Source organism: Stenella coeruleoalba, assembly GCF_951394435.1.
Source record: "Stenella coeruleoalba genome assembly, chromosome: 16".
NCBI classification, from domain to species: Eukaryota; Metazoa; Chordata; class Mammalia; order Artiodactyla; family Delphinidae; genus Stenella; species Stenella coeruleoalba.
In genome coordinates this window covers 40,768,178-40,789,901 of record NC_137162.1, presented here as the reverse complement: position 1 = coordinate 40,789,901, position 21,724 = coordinate 40,768,178, and the positions used below count along the sequence as shown (strand labels likewise).

At 34.7% G+C, this 21,724-nt stretch overlaps 1 protein-coding gene across 2 annotated transcripts in view; it reads right to left on the bottom strand.

The window, feature by feature from the left end:
- Positions 1-21,724, bottom strand: part of LOC307174951 (uncharacterized protein) — a 592,470-nt gene that overhangs the window by 107,747 nt on the left and 462,999 nt on the right. The gene's annotated exons all lie outside the window — the stretch shown is intronic.

The window sequence follows — 21,724 nt, the reverse complement described above, 5'->3', positions numbered from 1 at the left end:
AGGAATTGAGCAAAAAAGTATATATATCATGGATCATGAGAGCCACGTTTCTCCTATCAGAGAGATACAAATAAGGAAAGGAGAAGGAAGGACTGACTAAATCCTGCCACGTTGGATTGTAATTAAAGGTGTCAGTGTGAACTCTTGGTAATGAATATACACGCATAAGCAATGGCAAAACCTATTCACATATCTTGATTTCTAAATACCATTCTCTCTTAAAAGGAACAAAGTCTCCTTCAGAGAAATGGCTGATTCCAAGTCTAGGGCTTGCAAGGATAAAACAGTTTTCTTTTCCTGTAAGTGCTGTTCTGTAGACAATTAGGAATATCTGAATAACGTCTGTGTGCTAGATCAGAGAACAGAAAATTATGACCCATGAGCCAAGACACCCTACCACCAGTTTTGGAAAGTGAATCTATATTGAACACAGTCATGGCCTTTCATTTACATTATTTTCTCTGGCTACCTTTAAACTACAAGAACAGAGTTGAATGGTTAAGACAAAGACCATATGGTCTGCAAGGCCTAAAATAATTACTACCTGACCCTTAACAGAATAAGTTTGTCACCCACAGGATTAGATAATGGTATTGAATCAATGTTGAGTTCCTGATTTGGTAATTGTAGTGTGATTATGTAAAATAATTCCTTATTATTAGGAAACACAGAAGTTTTCTGGAGGTAAAGGAGTATCCTATCTGCAAATTACTCTTCAACACTTCAGGAAAAATATAATTCCACATACTAATATTAAATATATAAAAAATATATCAATAGGTAGATATCATGAGAGTGATAAAGTGGAATGAATAAGCAGCTATGGTAAAAGTTGTAATTAAATGGTAACATTTGGTGAATTTGGATCAAGGGTGTCCGGGAATTTTTTGTACTATTTATGCAAATTTTTCATAGTTCTGAAAATATATTAAAAATATTAATAAAGGAAAGTGAAGTGGGAAGCACTTAGCTGACCTCTTGCTCTGGTCTGTGTTTTCTCCAAATACTCTTCCTACTTCGTTATGTTTCTCAGCCTCTTTTATAGATCTCTTTTCTTTAGATTGCTCCTTAAATCATTTTGTAATTCCAGTGTCAGAAGAGGCCAACTTGCTGCCAAATAATTAAATAAACTTTCAAGAGTTCTCCTTTATCAGGTTCTGTAGGAAATCTAACACTGTCTATAAGATTTCTTCAAATTCTAGCAAGTGAAGGTAGGGGTGGGGGTGAAGAGTGGTTACTTTTATTATCCCTTCTTATACCAAGTTTCCAGTGTGGTAACTTCACTTGCACCATTTACTTTTCCTGTAACTGTCTTTATTCTTCTACTCTTTGTCAACCCATATCTGGAATTCAGCTTCCTTCCCAGGATATCTTGCTCATGCTCAGGACATCTTCAAATGAGAAGATGTAAAATGAATATGACACATCTCACATCTACTAAGTTTTCCTTCTATCACATTATGCACTATTAGGAATATCTCACTGGCTATATTTCCCCATAGACTCCAGGTTCCCTCCATATTGCTTACCCACTCTTCCCTTGGATTTCTCCACCTTCGAGTTCAATTCTTCCTATCCTATTTTTTTTTTTTTTTTTTTTTTTTTTTTTGCAGTACGCGGGCCTCTCACCGCTGTGGCCTCTGCCGTTGCAGAGCACAGGCTCCGGACGCGCAGGCTCAGCGGCCATGGCTCACGGGCCCAGCCACTCCGCGGCAAGTGGGATCCTCGCGGACCGGGGCACGAAGCCGTGTCCCCTGCATCGGCAGGCGGACTCTCAACCACTGCGCCACCAGGGAAGCCCTTCCTATCCTATTTTAAAGAGCCACTAAATTCTATATTCTTAGGTCTATACCCCCATATGGATTTGCAAAAACTCAATGTCTCTGCTAAAAAATATATCTTGATTCTGGAGTTTCACCCTGCAGCATAAAATTTCAGAAATCCATTCTTTTCATTCTAAGTAGATAGAGGTATATTATATTTATTGAGTTATAAACAAACATGTATTATACATATATTTATTTAGAAAAAGCTCTGAAACTTATACAAATCAGAGCTCATCTTGAAATACTGGACATTGAAGATACTAGTAGAGTTGCCTTTGCCTATTAGAAATATATGCAGTACTAAGAGCCCAGAATCTGCAGTCAAACTGTCTTAATTTCTATTTTCACTCCACTAGGCAATGAGTGATCCTAGGCAAGCTACTTGAGTGTTCTATGCCTTCCTTTCCTCCACTGTTCATTGAGAGTTACAATGGTATCTACTGCACAGTCATTCACACATGTGACCATGGTAGCAATTTTTTGATAATAAAACCTGGAGACAAAGTACCCATCAGTAAGCAATATTTAAATAATATCCCATGCAAATTATATAATACAATTCAGTTATTACATGAATGACACAGATTTTTATTTGCTGATTTAAAAAGATATGCTCAAATTAAAAAAAAAAAACTTAAAATTATATATACTTAAATCTGGGAAGAATCACCAGAATTCTGATTACCTAACCTTAAGGAACTGGGGAGAGAGGTTCTCACTTTTCATTTTGTACCTTTTCATACCGTTTGAGTTTCCTAACCATATAAAATGGAATTATTGGTTAAGTGAACAAGAGATATATTGGCAGTGAAATTATGAGTAATTTTAATTTAATTTGTAGTTTACTATACAATAAAAAATCCAATATGTGTTCTAGCTATATATTATGAAAGGGAATAAATTATTAATAGCATTCATGCCAGGAATTGGCTATAAATTGAAAAATGTTCTTGTGAGTTTTTGACATTTATATGAATGAATACAAATATGATTATATTGACAAAAAATAAACAAAAAATAAGAAAACACATATGTGTACAATTAACAAATTATTTTTCATAGTCCTTGATATAGAATAAATGTTCTGTAGGTTCTTTTGTTGTTGTTATTATTACTGTTGTTATAAGCTATAGCCAGCATCAATTTTTTGAATATGGGTAGTTAAAGCACAATACTAGACAAGTGTGGGAAAATGACCTCATTTAACATGGGAATGATTTCAAGAAAGAAGTAAACTTTAAAATATATTTTTAAAAATACCAGGAGACTATTAATCCAAACAATAGGAAAGGGATTTGATTTCTTCTGTTCCCATGTTGACGAAAATACTAAGTCTGTGCTTTGAGGTCTTTAAGAAAATTCTGTGACCTGAGACCAGGGATAACTGATTTCTGAATAATCTGAGAAGCGACTTTTCTTTTTTCTCTCTTCCATTCAGGATTATAAGGTCTGCAGAGACAACTTTCATAATAAAACTATGCTTTCCCTTTGGTGTCCCGTATGATTACTCAAGAAATCAGTAATCAACATAGGCCAGACTAAGGCAGGATTTTTAAAGTGGACATTCTTTAAGAAGAAGAACTGGGGATTCAACTCTGCTGCAGAATTAAGTTCTTCAGCAAGAAATGGACTGTTTGTGCAGTAGCAGGTGTGTATACTAATAGAATGATTTTGGTTTTAATTAGTAGCATTTCCCTGCAAAAGAATTACATAAGCTGCTTACTCAACGTTTTTTAAAGGGCCATTAATGTTTTTGTAATCTCCTTCCTTTCCAGACTACACTTTAGAAGGCTTTTAAAATTTTTGTTTTCATTATGAAGGGAATACAAAATAGGTAATATGCTTATGGCAAATTTTTGTTTCCTGTAAAATCTTCCAACTAGAGATTCAAATAAACATGCTCACAGCCTTACATGTACAATTCACTTTGAGTTTATAAACTTTATTGGGGCTTTTTATTGTAAAGAATTGAGCCTTAAAATCTGCAGCAGAAAAAAATGTTTTGAGATATCCACAAATGGATATTTCCCAAAGGAAATTCTTTAGCTGCCATTAGCTCTCATAGGTGCTGGATGGAAGAGTGAGGGGGAAGGTATGCCTCAGCACGCACAGTCAGAAGCTGGATTGAGTGCTGCCTTTTGAACTAAATAGTAGTAGTTCATTGAATTTAGATTTATTACATGGTAAAACTCAGAATGGAAATACTTTTGAAAAATATTCTTGGATGTTTACTATAAGGTCATCCTTTGAACTCAAGGTCTTCCATGTGTTCCTCAAGTTCACAGAAACTTTTGATACAAGGCTGAATGAACTTGATTTCCATGTTTGAAGGTTGGACTGTCAGCAGTTTATGGAATTTTGCAAAAAGGTGCAATGGTATTATGTTTCTCAGAGAGACTGCAGGTCAGAAAATCAACCGAATGGATTCTTCTAAGGGCATAATTTAAAAAGGTCTATGGATTACAAGCCTATGATATCTTTTTTTTTTTTTTTTTTTTTTTTGCGGTACGCTGGCCTCTCACTGTTGTGGCCCCTCCCATTGCGAAGCACAGGCTCCGGATGAGCAGGCTCAGCGGCCATGGCTCACGGGCCTAGCCACTCCGCGGCATGTGGGATCTTCCCGGACCAGGGCACGAACCTGTGTCCCTTGCATTAGCAGGTGGACTCTCAACCACTGCACCATCAGGGAAGCCCCTATGATATCTTATTTTTATATGCTCAACTTCATTTCTATGGATCTGGTATATCAGGGCTTCTGATTTTTATCTTCTATGATGGAAGAGTAAAATCACAGAAGCAGTTTTAATATACTCATGCTAAGACACAGTAGTAATTACAAAAGAAAGGAGAATACTTAATTCAGTTTCATTAGGGGATCGAACAGAGAGATCATGTATATTGTATACTTTTATTTATTAATTGTATGCCATGTATGTTAGAAATATATAGCAGTTAAGGACTAGGAGAAAAAGTTTGGTGACAATATAGCATTGAATTTTTTTTTTTTTTTACAAAAATAATCCTGGGGAAACACTGCCAGACTGTATGGGAAGGCACAAGGTGTGACTACTTGTGGAGAAAAAATGTCATAGCTGTCTAGATCATAGTGTGTTTCTATAAAAAAAATGGCTCTTGGTCTGCTAAAATCAGATATTCAAAGGCCATGGTTTCACAACCATCAAAAAGATTGAAAAGCTATGTCAAGCACAGCAATAAATAGTATATACACTTTCATACATTGACCACATCTTAAGGAAGAGTTTACTTTTGCTTTCTCAGGAGGTGAATTAAGAGCATACTTTAAAAGAGATTTATCCAGGATGGACGATCAGTGAGGATAGATTTTTACAACAACAACTGTGATTGAGTGTTTTCCTCAAGTATCTTTCCTATGTTGCACAGTCACACATTTTCTAAACGATCAAGCATAAAATTATTCTTTACAGTTTAGAATCAATTGTAATTGAAGCAAAAGTATAAAATCAAAATCTGTAAGGGACTTTGAGAATTGCTAATTTATTATTGCATGAAAGAGATGACAAACCCATTAGACTAAAAAACTACTGCTACCTCAACATAATAAAGGCCATATATGACAAACCCACAGCCACCATTGTTCTCAATGGTGAAAAACTGAAACGATTTTCTCTAAGATCAAGAACAAGACAAGGTTGTCCACTCTCACCACTATTATTTAACATAGTTTTGGAAGTTTTAGCCACAGCAATCAGAGAAGAAAAAGAAATAAAAGGAATCCAAATCAGAAAAGAAGAAGTAAAGCTGTCACTGTTTACAGATGACATGATACTATACATAGAGGATCCTAAAGATGGTACTAGAAAACTATTAGAGCTAATCAATGAATTTGGTAAAGTAGCAGGATACAAAATAAATGCACAAAACTCTCTTGCATTCCTATACACTAATGATGAAAAATCTGGAAGAGAAATTAAGGAAAAACTTCATTTACCATTGCAACAAAAAGAATAAAATACCTAGGAATAAACCTACCTAGGGAGAAAAAAAGACCTGTATGCAGAAAATTATAAGACACTGATGAAAGAAATTAAAGTTGATACAAACAGACGGAGAGATATACCATGTTCTTGGATTGGAAGAATCAACATTGTGAAAATGACTCTACTACCCAAAGCAATCTACAGATTCAATGCAATCCCTATCAAACAACCAATGGCATTTTTCACAGAACTAGAACAAAAAAATTCACAATTTGTGTGGAAACACAAAAGACCCCAAATAGCCAAAGTAGTCTTCAGAAAGAAAAACAGAACTGGAGGAATCAGGCCCCTGGACTTCAGACTATATAACAAAACTACAGTAATCAAGACAGTATGATACTGGCACAAAAACAGAAATATAGATCAATGGAACAGGATAGAAAGCCCAGAGATGAACCCACGCACATACAGTCACCTTATCTTTGATAAAGGAGGAAAGACTATACAATGGAGAAAAGACAGCCTTTTCAATAAATGGTGCTGGGAAAACTGGACAGCTACATGTAAAAGAATGAAATTAGAACACTCCATAACACCATACACAAAAGTAAACTCAAAATGGGTTAAAGACCTAAATGGAAGGCCAGACACTATAAAACTCTTAGAGGAAAACATAGGCAGAACACTCCATGACATAAATCACAGCAAGATCCTTTTTGACCCACCTCCTAGAGAAATGGAAATAAAAACAAAAATAAACAAATGGGACCTAATGAAACTTCAAACCTTTGCACAGCAAAGGAAACCGTAAACAAGATGAAAAGACAACCCTCAGAATGAGGAATATTTGCAAATGAAGCAACTAACAAAGGATTGATCTCCAAAATTTACATACACTCACCCAGCTCAATATCAAAAAAACAAATAACCCAGTCTAAAAATGGGCAGAAGACCTAAACAGACATTTCTCCAAGGAAGATATACAGATTGCCAACAAACACATGAAAGGATCCTCAACATCACTAATCATTAGAGAAATGCAAATCAAAACTACAATGAGGTATCACCTCACACCAGTCAGAATGGCCACCATCAAAAAATCTACAAACAATAAATGCTGGAGAGGGTGTGGAGAAAAGGGAACCCTCTTGCACTGTTGGTGGGAATGGAAATTGATAGAACCATTATGGAGAACAGTATGGACATGGAAGCAACCTGTGTTCAACGACGGATGAATGGGTAAAGAAAATGTGGCACATATATACAATGGAATACTATTCAGCTGTAAAAAGAAACAAACCTGAGTTATTTTTAGTGAGGTGGATCACCTACAGTCTGTCATACAGAGTGAAGTAAGTCAGAAAGAGAAAAACAAATACCGTATGCTAACACATATATATGGAATCTAAAAAAAAAAAAAAAGTTCTGAAGAACCTAGGGGAAGGACAGGAATAAAGACGCAGACATAGAGAATGGACTTGAGGACACAGGGAGGGGGAAGGGTAAGCTGGGACGAAGTGAGAGAGTGGCATGGACATGTATACACTACCAAATGTAAAATAGATAGCTAGTGGGAAGCAGCCATATAGTACAGGGAGATCAGCTTGGTGCTTTGTGACCACTTAGACAGGTCGGATAGGGAGGGTGGGAGGGAGATGCAAGAGGGAGGAGCTATGGGGATATATGTATACATATAGCTGATTCACTTAGTGATACAACAGAAACTAACACAACATTGTAAAGCAATTATACTCTAATAAAGGTGTTAAAAAATGTTAATAGAAAAAAGGTGGCAAAACACTAGAGAACCTAGCATTTAGGCTGAGACAACAAAAAAAAACCTACTGCTACTACAACTACAGCTACTATGACTATAATAGACTGAAACAAAGCAATGTCCACATTACACAGATTCTTCTTTCTTTTCATGGAGTGAAGAAGACTTTGCCTCTGCCACTGATATAATGTTGTTGATTAAATGTATCTAACATATTTAATATGTGAAACCCTAAAAGATGTGCAAAATTTACACCAGATTTTAAATCCAAGTAAATGGGTTTTTAATGCACGCAAGAAATTACCTGGTACAGCTTTTCACTTATAACAATCCTCTCAGTTCTTTAAGTGACACATTTTTTAAATGAAAATAATGAATGGTTTGTATGCCAAAGTAAGATATCTTCCATTAAATGTATCGGAAAAAATCTTTGTAAATGTAAGCAATTTGATTAAAACATTTGATAAAGAGATGCCACCCTTTTACGGACACAGCTCTCAAAGAGGCTCAGGGGACCTCAGAATTTTAGTGTGATCTTGGAAATGTGCATGGATCTCAGCTCAATGGTTTAAAACAGTAAGGAAGGGGACTTCCCTGGTGGCGCAGTGGTTGAGAGTCCGCCTGCCAAGGCAGGGGACATGGGTTCGTGCCCTGGTCCGGGAGGATCCCACACGCCGCGGTGCGGCTGGACCCGTGAGCCATGGCCGCTGAGCCTGCGCGTCTGGAGCCTGTGCTCCGCAATGGGAGAGGCAACAGCAATGGGAGGCCCGCATACCGCAAAAAACAAACAAACAAACAAACAAACAAAACAATAAGGAAGAAAAAGAAAGAGAGGACAAAAAAAAGAACAATTTGCTTAAAATTATGGTCTTTAATATTTGTGAACTGCATACAAAGATCAGGATTATCCAAGGTTTTACTCCCTCTTTTGGTAGAAAACCTTTACTCCAGGAAATAAAAGGTGGAATTAAGCCATCACTTAGCTAGAGGATCCAGTTTTACCTGTGCCTCCAAGAATTTACTAGTTGGAGAATGGGGACCATAAATTCACCACTTGACATAGTGGGTAGTCAAAAAAAATATTTCATGTAATTTATATGAAAACCTCAGCTAAATCTATAATGCATATTTAAATATAAAGAGAAATGTTCTTTCATATTTAAATACCATGGATAAAATATAGATACATGGATAACTGTAAATCTTGTGGTTTTAGAACCCTGGAAAGAAGAACTAACATTGAATTGGATTCTCATAAGAGGAATGAATTGAGAATGTGACAATTACCTAGTAAATCAGGCTGCAGGTAGACAACCTTTATAATTAAAACTGAAATTTAAGCTTAATATGTGCTTTTTCTTTAGACATGCTGCAACATATTCTGAAACTGTGCTTTATCTTGTCAATAATGAAGTGTCAAGACTGCAGTGTTTGCTGGTGCATAATGGATATTGAATACATTTTGATGCATAACAAAAATCTTAGCATTAAGACAAGTTTAGACAATAGAGTAATATTTGATTCAGTTAATGCATATATAACCCATTGGGTTATACTACTTTTTAGTCTAATTAAATATAGTATTGCTGTGCTCAATTCTCAAAAGAAATCATGAAAAAGAATTTAAATAATTATGTAGACTTATATTATCTATCCATTTATATTTTATTTTATCATAATTTCATTTCTATTGTTGTTTCAGCTACAAAAACTAAGCTGGATTTCCTCAAGTAGGGCAGTTAATTGGTTTGAGACTCCCTGCTCAGTATATTTATTTTAGCTGCAAACATTTTCTTAAGAAGAAAAAAAGGAAAAAGAAAAATCTGACTCCTGAAAGAAGCTATAATTAAAGCAGATAACCAGAACCAGATGGTTCTGATTCCATTTTACTAATAAAGGAAATCAAAGTGTTTGTGTAGATTACTTAAAGACACACTGAACATTAGTGGAAAGCAGGTCCCCTAAATTCTTGTCATTTTTGTCATTCACTCCAGCATACAACAAATATGAAGGCAGGTAGAAAAGCAAAGTAGCTATCTAAAGAAAAATGGGGGAGAGGGTAGTAATTGAAAATTTGTCATTTTTAAGCTGTTCATAATTAGTAACCAATAGTTATCAAAAAGAAATCAAACTTACACCCCCTTCTCCAGCATTTACTTTCAAAATGGGGACTTGGGGAAATTCAGCCCACACAATTAATTTTACCTTTTTCCATGTCTATACAATTGAGTTCCTACTCCATATGCAGTTATGTAACTTTCCTTTTGTTTAACATAATAGCATTCTACATCATTAAGTGTAGATTGATGATAGGTAGACAGAAAGATAGATGATAAGTTAGGCTTTTAACTTATTCATCAAGATTATGTCAACTCAGTAACCAAAGTTTAAAAAATACACAGATATTTATCTTTGATAAGAAAGGTCTAAAAGAAGACCTTTTTTTAAAGATATTCACTATTTCCTTTGATACATATTATATATATATATATGTATATATATATATATATGTATGTGTACATGTACTTCATCCTACTACACTGACATTTTGAAGTTCTTTTCAAACTACCATTTTCTACGTGAGAAGGCACGATGTGACCCAATCAACTACATTGGGAATCACAGCTCTATGTGGAGAAAGTAGCTGAGAGGATTGCAGTACATTTGGAGTAACTGGCCTCGATCTACAATAAATTTCAAATGACTGGCTCAAAACACAGATCCAGGGCAGGAAATCAATCCCTTAGAAAAATCTTTTGGATAAAAATGTCACTGATTTAATTGGAAAAGCCTTAATTTTGAAAACCAATGTTCCAGAAAATGCCAAATTAAATGGACAATTACTCTGGATTGCTTGGAGATAGCTTCACAATTTCGGCAAAAGGACTGAACAAGAAACTCGTTCTTTAGAGAGAAATCATCAGATGTGTCTTTACTGTTACATGAATGCCATTACAACTCCAGATGAAAATACAAAAAATCTGAATTGCATAGTAAAATTATGGCAAGTAATCTGAGAAATATGAAAACAGGAGACTAACATGAGTAAACCCAACTTCTTACCCTACAATATATTTACATATGTAAAGATAGGGGCTCTTCTCTTTTTGAAAAATCAGAAATAGTCAAGCAGCCAGAATTCCTCTGGATAATACCATCATATTTTTTTATTCAAAATTCCTTTCTAGCATCTGGAGCCTGTGCTCCGCAACGGGAGAGGCCACAACAGTGAGAGGCCCGTGTACTGAAAAAAAAATTCCTTTCTAGCTCTACAATTGTATTCAAACATAACTGGGAGACAAGGCCTCATGGTTCAGCTTTTAGTGTATCCTTCAGTATACCAACCATGTAACACCACATTAATGTATGGATTTGCTAATTCTTGTAAAGAGATAATTTCGTGTCATGTTCACAGATAAGATGAGCTGAATAGTTTGTGATCATCTATTTGCCATATACAACTGTTCAGATATTACTTTCTCTCTGAAGCTTCCCCTGTCCTAACCTTCTAATCTACTCCTTCCGTTTTTGTTCTACTTTAATTATATATTAGTGTATAGTATCATAATTAAAATTTTGTATGTATTTTATCTTTACTTACTGACACAGTATTTGGAGGTAGAAACTTAAATTTAAATTATTACAGCCATACCTCATTTATTGTGCTTCCCAGATACTGTATTTTTTACAAATTTAAAGTTTGTGGCAATCTTGCATTGATCAAATCTACAGGTACCATTTTTCAACAGCCCTTGCTCACTTCATGTCTCTGTGTCACATTTTGGTAGTTCTTGTGATATTTCAAACTTTTTCATTATTATATTGTTATGATGCTCGGTGATCAGTGATCTTTGATGTTACTATTATAATGTTTTAGGGCACCACAAACCATGCTCATATATGATGGCAAACTTAATCGATAAATGTATGTTTTCTGACTGCTCTACTGACCAGCCATTCTCCTGTCTCTCTCCCTCTCTTCAGGCATCTTTACTCCCTGGGACACAACAATATCATAATTAGGCCAATTAATAACCCTACAATGACCTCTAAACGTTCAAGTGAAAGGAAGAGTCTCTTTCACTTTAAATCAAAACCTAGACATAATTAAGCTTACTGAGTTGTGAATGCAAAGAAACAGTTCTTGAAGGAAATTAAAAGTGCTCTTCCAGTGAGCACACAAATGATAAGAAAGCAAAACAGCCTTATTGTTGATATGGCAAAAGTGTTATTGGTCTGGATAAAAGATCAAACCAGCCACAAGATTCCCTTAAGCCAAAACCTAATGTAGAGCAAGGCCCTAATTCTGTTCAATTCCATGAAGGCTGAGAGAGGTGAGGAAGCCTTAGAAGAGGTGAAGGTAGCAGAGGTTGGTTCATGAGGTTTCAGGAAAGAAGCCCTCTCCATAACATAAATGTGCAAGGTGAAGCAGCAAGTGCAGATGTAGAAGCTGCAGCAAATTATCCAGAAAATCTAGCTAAGATAATTAACGAAGTTGGCTACACTAAACAACAGATTTTCAATGCAGATGAAACAGCCTTATATCGGAAGAAGATACCATCAAGGACCTTCATAAATAGAGAAGAGAAGTCAATGCCTGGCTTCAAACCTTCAAAGGGCAGACTAACTCTCTCGTTATAGGATAATGCAGCTGGTGATTTTTAGTTGAAATCAATGCTCATTTATCATTCTGAAAATCCCAGAGCCCTTAAGAATTATGCTAAATCTACTCTGCCTATACTCTATGAATGGAACAACAAAGCCTCGGTGACAGTTGACAATATGGTTTACTGAATATTTCTGAATATTCAATTCAATTCAATTCAATTCAATTCAATATTCAATTCAATTACTGAATATTTCAAGCCCATTGTTTAAAACCACTGCTCAGAAAGAAAAAGATTACTTTCAAAACATTACTCATATTGTTCATTGACAATGGACCTGTTCACCCAAGTGTTCTGATGGAGGTGTACAACAAGATTAATGTTGTCTTCATGCCTGCTAAAACAACATCCATTGTGCAGCCCACAGATCAAGAAGTAATTTCCACTTTTAAGTCTTATTATTTAAGAAACACATTTTGTAAGACTATAGCTGCCATCAATAGTGATTCCTCTAATGGGTCTGGGCAAAGTAAATTGAAAAAATTGTGTAAAGAATTCACCATTCTAGATGCCATGAAGAACATCCATGATTCCATGATTTGGAAGAGGTCAACCTATAGACATTAACAGGAGTTTGGAAGAAGCAGGTTCTGACACTCATGGGTGACTTGACTGGAGGAAGTAACTGCAGATGTGGTGGAAATAATAAGAGAACGAGAACTAGAAGTGGAGCCTGAAGATATAACTGATTTGCTGCAATGCCACGCTAAAACGTTAAGGGATGAGGAGTTGCTTGTTATGGATGAACAAAGAAAGTAGTTTCTTGAGATGGAACCTACTCCTAGTGAAGATTCTGTGAAGACTGTTGAAATGACAACAAAGGATTTAGAATATTACATAAACTTAGTTGATAAAACAGTGGCAGGGTTTGAGAGGATTGGCTCTAATATTGAAAGACATTCTGTTGTGGGTAAAATGCTATCAAACAGCACTGCATGCTACAGAGAAATCATTCCTGAAAGGAAGAGCCAATCAATATAGCAAACTTTATTGCTGACTTATTTTAAGAAATTTCTACAGCCACCCCAGCCTTCAGCAACCATAACCATGATCAGTCAGTAGCAATCAACAGAAAGGCAAGAACTCCCACCAGCAAAAAGGTTACAACTTGCTGAAGGCTCATATGATGGTTAGCATTTTTTAGCAATAAAGTATTTTTTAAATTAAGGTATATACATTGTTTGTTTAGATATAACTCTATTGCACACTTAATAGACTACAGTATGGTGTAAATGTAGCTTTTATATGCACTGGGCAACCAAAAAATTTGTTTGGCTTGCTTCATTGCTATATTTGCTTTATTGCAGTGATCTGGAACTGACCTGCAATATCTCTGAGGTATTGCAGATATATATGTGTGTGTGTGTGTGTGTGTGTGTGTGTATTCCACTGCTTCTTTATCCATTCATTTGTCAAGAGGCACTTAGGTTGCTTCCATATCTTAGCTATTGTAAATAATGCTAATGCTAATATATCAGGAGGCATATATCTTTTTAGATAAGTGTTTTCATTTTTCTCAGATAAATACCTAGGATTAGAATTGCTGGATCCTATGGTAGCTCTATTTTTATCTCTCATTAAGTTCTTTATTGATTGTAAATAATTTATACTATTTTTTTGGTATTCTTCCAGCTTTGTTCCCTGAGTCCCTTGTTAGTATTTATATAGGAACATTTGAACTGTTTGCCTTCAGAATGAACCCTACCTACTTATCTCCTGTGTTGAAAAAATAATGATATTCATATTTTTCTATTAATAGTTTTATGTATCAGACATTATTAAATTTAGTATAATTCCCATTTATTTTCTGATATGTATCTATATCATCTGAGTGTGGTCCCCCATTCTACATTATCTTCTCATCCTAATATGACTTAAACTTTTATGATTCAGTAGTTGATTTTGAATGGGAAATTGGTGAGACCATTCAGGAAAACTTTCAATGACATGTTATTATCTCTATGTATATAGAGCAGGATGACCAGACCAAAACAGAGGCAAGTTAAGACTCCTGTGTAGAATCCATCTCAGTCCCTGACCCCTTCCTGGGCTACACTGTTCTCTATAAATTTCTCAGTGCCTTTCTTGACAGGCAGAGCACAGTTCACCCTGTGAACACTTTTCACATGGCTACTTTACTCAGGCATTAGGTGCAGGCATGTGAGAAAACAGCTGGAGGAGATCAGCTTAGAGGGTGGGTATGCTTATAAACAAATAGTGTGTTTAATTAAAGGAGTATGGGGTGAGGAAGAGATAAATTAACTAACAGATTATTTTAATAACCTGATAAATCTAAAGTTACACATACAGCAGGTTGAGAGGATTTATAAAGATTGTCAAAGATTATCATATATGATATAGTTGGTGGTTTACTTTGGATACAATTGAATTAAAGTATTATTCATTGTGTTTATCTGAGAAGAAAATAGTCAAATCTTAAAATTTAAAATAGAAGTGAGGTTATGAGAACTTGTTTTAGGAAAAATCTCTAAAGGAATTGGAGAATATTCTTGTTCTTGATCCATATTTCTCTTAACAGTTAACACTGTAGATTCAAATAATACCTTCATGTAAATTTTTCTGTTTATGAATAGTATTTAAACTGCAGGTCATTAAAACTGGTTGCATAATATCTCATTTTTAATATCTCAAGGACATATAAAATATCCATTATTCATTCATTATTCATTATTGAATTACATTCATCTATTTACTATATTCACAAACTATGCTAGACAATTGGAAAAGTATCTTTAAACATTTTTTAATTCATGAGAATGAACAATTTTTATTTAATTAAGTAATTTGCATTTCTTTCTAAGAACTGTCTGTTTATGCACATGGGGTGTTAGGATGTTTCTTGTTAATCTGTAAGAATTTTCACTTACGTAGCATACTAAACCATTATCAGTGATATTGGTCCAAAGAAACTTTTCAGTCTGATATTTGCTTTAATAGTTATCCTGATATTTGTTATTTTACTGGCCTAACATACCCATCACTGGTAATAGTCCTTTTCTTGTTTAAGAAGTTTTTCCCCCAGCCTAAATTGGTCATTCCTCCTTTTTCTTCCAGTTTTTAAAATGCTTCCTTTGTTTTATATACTTTAAATTTATTTCTACCTATGTTATTAAGAGCAAACTTAATATTATATTTTTTATAAACTAATTTTCTAAGATTATTTGTAAAAAATTAATTGCATAACCTTAGATTTTTTTATTTTAATAAAAATACAAAAAATTGTTCAACTTATTATTCTCCATGTTTTAAAACCAAAGCATCCTGGCAATCTATGAAAGGCTACGTGTAACTTCTACTTCCCTTTACATATAAGAATATGTTTAGTTTTAATATTAGAAGTGAAATAGTACTTTTAACTTATTTCTATGTGAAGTAAGACCACAGCATACTTCTAGTTTGTTACCTTGGTTTTCAGGTTTAGACTAAGATAGTTCACAATTCTGTGATGGAAATGAAAATATTAAAAGATAAATACTGAGAACTCTCACTCTTTTCTGTGTTTGCATAGATAGGCTTCTGTGGTTCTGATTGGATAGTTTACAGGAGATTAGATTTATGAAAGAAGTGTGTGAGCTAAGAGCAGAAGAAAAGAACAGTGATAAACTGTGAGGGGGAAGGACGATCAGAGTAAGATAGGGCAGGCCTTTTGCATATCAGAGAGAATTTAGGGAGCAGAAGTGTGAATAAAATGGAAAAATATTTTGAAAATTTTCTGCTGTGTTGTTTGTTACAATTCATGCCTTCCAGACTCTTCAAGATTTCATTAGTCAGTGGAGAAAGGATCTGACATGTTTCGACTGAGGAGATAATTGAGGAGGCTGCCTTGTTATGTTACCAACAAATTTAGTAGTTGAAAGGCTGCAAAAATCCCATCATGTTAATATCCGTTCTTTACTATTAGACATTCAAGTTTTTTTCTCATTGTAAATAATAGTGCAATAAACATATTTATGAGTAAAGTTTTTCTATTTAGGACTTTCCCCTAAATGTTCACATCTATAACCAAGTAATCAGAAAGAATATTTTCCAATTCTTATAGCATATTTCCAAACCACTCTCTAAAAGAGTTATTACTATTTACCTACCAACAGTTATATATGAGTATAAAAATTTCAGCGAAACCTGGTAAGCAGATAGTATTATTATTATACATTTTAATTTGTTTAATCAGAGCTTTGTTTTTCTTTTATCTTGTGCTTTCTTAAACTCTGGTTCTTAAATATATTTCACTGTATTTGATACTAGTTGTATCTATTCTTGTGGAAACAGTCATTTTATGTCATATGCCTATGTAATTTGTTAATATTTTAATTACCTAATTTGAAATAAAGAAATAGGATAATGTTTTCTCTATTATAATTCCTACAAATATTTTACCTTAATATATTTTTCCTTTTGTAATTTTAGTCATGTCAGTCACATTAAAACAATACTGTAAGAAAAAATTGTATTTTAACAAATGAACATATCTACAAAACAGAAAAAGACTCAAAGACATAGAGAATAGACTTGTGATTGCCAAGGTGGGGAGGGAAGGATTGGGAGTTTGGAATTTGCAGATACAAACTAGTATATATAGGATGGATAAACAACAAGGTCCTACTGTATAGCACAGGGAAATATATTCAATATCCTGTGATAAACCATAATGGAAAAAAATATGAAAAAGACTATATATATGTAGGACTGAGTCACTCTGCTGTACAGCAGAAATAAACACAACATTGTCAATCAAATATACTTCAATAATTTTTAAAAAAGAAATTTAAAAAAACATTGTATTTGCATATAGATGTATCTATTGTTCATTTCCCTTAATTATTTTTTATTTCAAGTACATAAAGTTTTATATAATATTAGTTTTAGAAAGACAAGCATATTTACATTTTCCTAAAGAAAGCTGTACTTCCTGGTATAAATTAAACTCATGTGTCATTCCATTGGAACATCCATGTCCTTCTAGGGGAACTATTAGGACCATGTGCTACCCTGAAGTTCCATTTGTGGTTTTGCAAAAGCCACACACACAATGGAGCAGCTAGGGCTCCACTGAATGATTTACTTATCTAGAGGGAGACACAGAAACAGAGAGTATGATAAGAAACTGTGGATATTAGAAAAGGTAGAAGAGGGAAGTATAGGTCTATGAGGAATGAAACAGGAAAATGAGGATAGGCGATTCTAAAGTATACTTAGAGTTTTTTTCATAGCAGTCTTTCCAGAGTGATAGGTCTGTCTAAAGTATGGGGGTTTGGGCCATAACTCTGTATTCCTCCCACAGTACATCAGAGGTCTGAATGAAGTCCTACTCCTCCATCTGGGAGGGAATCCAAGGTACTTACCCTCAGATTGGGTTCAGACTTAGCAAACTGTATGTGTTTTAAGAATGCTTTGTTTGCTTGCTTTTAACACTGTCTATGTCTATTTTATATTAGTAGCACATCAGTTATAACATGAACAACTTAATACATCTCTTCTGATACCTTGCGATAACTTTCCTCCCAGGTGCACTAAATAGCACTAAATATACCTCAGTTTATTCAGGTAATATAATAGCTTTTCGAAGATTTAATGTTGAAGATTTAATGTTATCAAAATTTCAAAATTTTCTATGAACTATCTTACAAGCAATTATACACTTTGTTCCTCTCTTCTTCAAATTTTTTCTCTTGCCAGATAAACTTCTGGCCTGTTTACAGCATCCTATTTCACCTCATTTTATTTTGTACAAGTTATTTGCATGTTTATCAACATCTTTGGTGAATCTTGATAGAATTTTTCTGATACTTCCAAGACCACACAAGAAGAATCTAATTTTTTATGATTATCACTATGGCTAAAACAGTTTCAATGCCTAGAAATCATATCAACCAGGTCATATCCTATAATAAGCTTTCTTATTTTTTCAATTCTTCACACAAAAATTCATAGACAGATAGATGTGTAGCAATTTCACACTGTCCAAACTTTAATCAACCCGTTCCAAGGGTAGTGACGGATGGATGGTAAAGTTTAATGGTAATCTTTATTCCCCCAATAAGTGGTAGATGAAATGGTGACAAGCCTTAGAGGTAGAAAGCATTGATTTTTTTCCCAATCTGCTGAATTTTCCCATGCACAGAGCTCAAATGTATTCTCCTCAGGGAGACTTCCCTACAGATTAATAAACTGGGTTACAATGAAAAGAAAAAATATGACCCCATTAAAACACTGTACACACATGCATGTACGCACATACACAAATTTTTAAAACTTTATTTTGATATCGATGTTTCAAGTTACATGCGGGGATAATTTTTGAATAGATAATGACTATCTAATTATTTCTAGCCCACTGTGGAAAATAGTTTATTGCAACACAAATCTTTTCAGATCCCTGATTCTTGGCTCTGCACATTGAACCCACAGCCAAAGCCTGGAATTCTAATCCTGTCTGTCAATCACTTGCTCAGTGCTGTGGTGGCCTATGTAAACAAACCAAAATCTAGGTCTGTAATTGCTTCAAGGTTATGAAATTGAAACCTAAGGACCACCAATCACAGACATCCAATTTGGCTTTAAGCTATAGCCAATTAATAATTTCCTTACTTTGCTTCTGCCTTTTTTTTATAAAAGTATTTTTTCTATAGAAGTCTCTCCCCAACTCCTGTCAGTGGAGCGTTCCTAACCCCTTGCCATGTGGCACTGCCTGATTCAAATCAATTTTTGCTCCAATAAATTCTTAAACTTTTTAATATGCCTCAGTTTATCTTTTAAGTCAAATTGTTGGGAAGGACTCCTGTGACAGCTGGTTAGTGTCTGAGTCTGCTGGGATGCCTCCTTTTGCATTTTCCCTTCTTCGCTGCCTCTGAATTGTGGATGGGATAGGTGGATTTCTAACATCTGTCCTAAAGAAAAAAGGGTGGCAAGAAAGAAGTAGGACCCTTTGTGACAATGTGGAGCCAATATTTTTTTTATTGTTGGCTTGTGGATTTCTTTTATGTGGAGAAAAATATCTTATACCTAAGCCATTATTATTTGGGTTTTCTGTTAGATACACCAAAACAAATCATTTTTAATATAGAGAATTTAAGGAAGAACACCTTAAAAAATGGTCAGTTGTTTTCTGACCTCTGAGGTAACCCCCTTGATGACATTACAATCAAGACCAGTAGAAATTAAGATATGATTAACATCCTCTGGTCTTTAAGAATTTTCACATGACATATAGCTATGCAGTTGTCTAAGAATTTTATGGATTGATTTTCGTAAGAGATTCCTGGAAATGAAATTGTATCATACATTAACATTAATTAACTGTTAATTAATGTTAATGTATGATACAATTTCATTTCCAGAATGGTTTTCCAAAAGAACTGACGTTATCTCAATATCTTTTTCAATCTTATTTATTTTTTAACAGGAGAAAATAAAATTTAATTTTGCACGTACTGGGACTCCATAACAATATGAGGCCCTAGGTCTTTTTAATATGAAACTTTACCATGATTTTTGTCTTTGTTTTGGGAGTACATGCAATGATGCATACAGACCACCATTCTTTAATTGGTTCTTAAATTTAAAACATGTAGAAAAAGTCAATATAACAGCAAAATATAAACTATAAAAAGATACAGTTACTAAGTACCTATCACATGCAAGACTCTTAATAGATGCCTTAGAATTTGCTATTGAATTTTTAATAAATGTATGTTGCACTACATTTTCATAGTGTATTTAGTAATATATCTAGTTTTTCATGCTTGAAGCTAAAAGCTTCAAAGTTTTGAAACTTCCTCAATCTCTACCAGCTAATAAGTAGATGACCCAGATTTGCCTTTAAGGGGGAATTCAAGGCTCCTTTATATGTTGCTGAATTCTTTCCATTTCTTCAAAAGAATGAGTCAGAATTCAGGGCAAAATGCTGCACTACTAAGGAGGAGCTGTTGTAAAATTTGAAGACACAATGCATCTTAGTGTGTCTAGGTATCTGAAAGTGGGAATTTTAAAAGAATTCAAAAATCAGCATGTATTACATGTGTTTCTTTATTCTCTCCCCGTCCTCCCATTCTCTGTACTCATTTAGTCAATGAGTGGAGCCTATTCTACAAATAAGAGAAGACCCAATATTTAGAGTTTGAGATTAGTAGATGCAAACTACTATATATAGAATGGATAAACAACAAGGTCCTATTGTATATACAACATCCTGTGATAAACCGTAATGGAAAAGAATATGAAAAAGAATATATAGTACAGTAGAAATTAACACAACATTATAAATCATATGTACTTCAATAAAATAATTTTTTTAAAAAAGAGAAGGGCTTCCCTGGTGGCGCAGTGGTTGAGAGTCCGCCTGCCGATGCAGGGGACACGGGTTCGTGCCCCGGTCCGGGAGGATCCCGCATGCCGCGGAGCGGCTCGGCCCGTGAGCCATGACCACTGAGCCTGCGTGTCCGGAGCCTGTGCTCCACAACGGGAGAGGACACAACAGTGAGAGGCCCGCATACCGCAAAAAAAATAAAATTAAATAAAATTAAAAAAGAGAAGACCCAATACTTAATACTTCCTCTCTCTCTTCTTTCCACATTCTCATACACATACTCCCCCTCAAAAAAAATTTTTAATAGCCTTGACAGAAATTTTTTTTGAATTTTATTTTTGTTATACAGCAGGTTATTAGTTATCTATTTTATACATATTAGCGTATATATGTCAATCCCAATCTCCCAATTCATTCCACCACCACAACCACGCCCCACAGAAATTTTTTTAAAGTTACCCTATGCACAAAAATAACGGTGTCCAGATTCATTTCCTGATTTGAGAAGGTCTTGAGTCTACATCCTAAGACAGCTAGCATCAAGACATCGAGATATTGAGGCAAATTCTCTGTTTCTGTCTCTGTCTCTGCTCTGTCTCTCTATCCCTCTCTTCCTCCCTCTATTCTTCCTCCTTCCTGTATGTTTAAAGATATAGTAGGACTAGACTACGCAGGTCTACTTAAGTAAGGGGATATAAAAGAAACAAATCCAGTTTAGTCCATTAAGTTGAACTGTTGGTTCTTGAAGCCAAAGTCTTGAGTAATAATAGAGGGATGCCTTGCTTTATCTGTAGTGGTTCTATACACATATTCTCTTAAGGAACTGTATAGGAAGAAATGATTAGTCAGGGACGGAATCTAGTTTCCTGGGGTGCACTGGCCAGAATGCAATTATTAACTTTCATGTAATATATGTTCATATTAGCATCCTATTTCATCATCCACATTAGAGCCCATTTCTGTTTGATTCTAAACCCATCATTCCTCCTTGCTTTGCTCTATTCTCCACCTTCAGAGTTACAAGCAGCTTTCAACCTCTCCTCTATCTTCTCATGATGTTCATGTAAATTTCCCATTTTCTCTTCACCACTATCCTAGTCAACACTTGTTCTTGGATAGAATCTCTTAGTCTAATGTCCATGTATCTAACTGCAAACACCAAGTGGGAC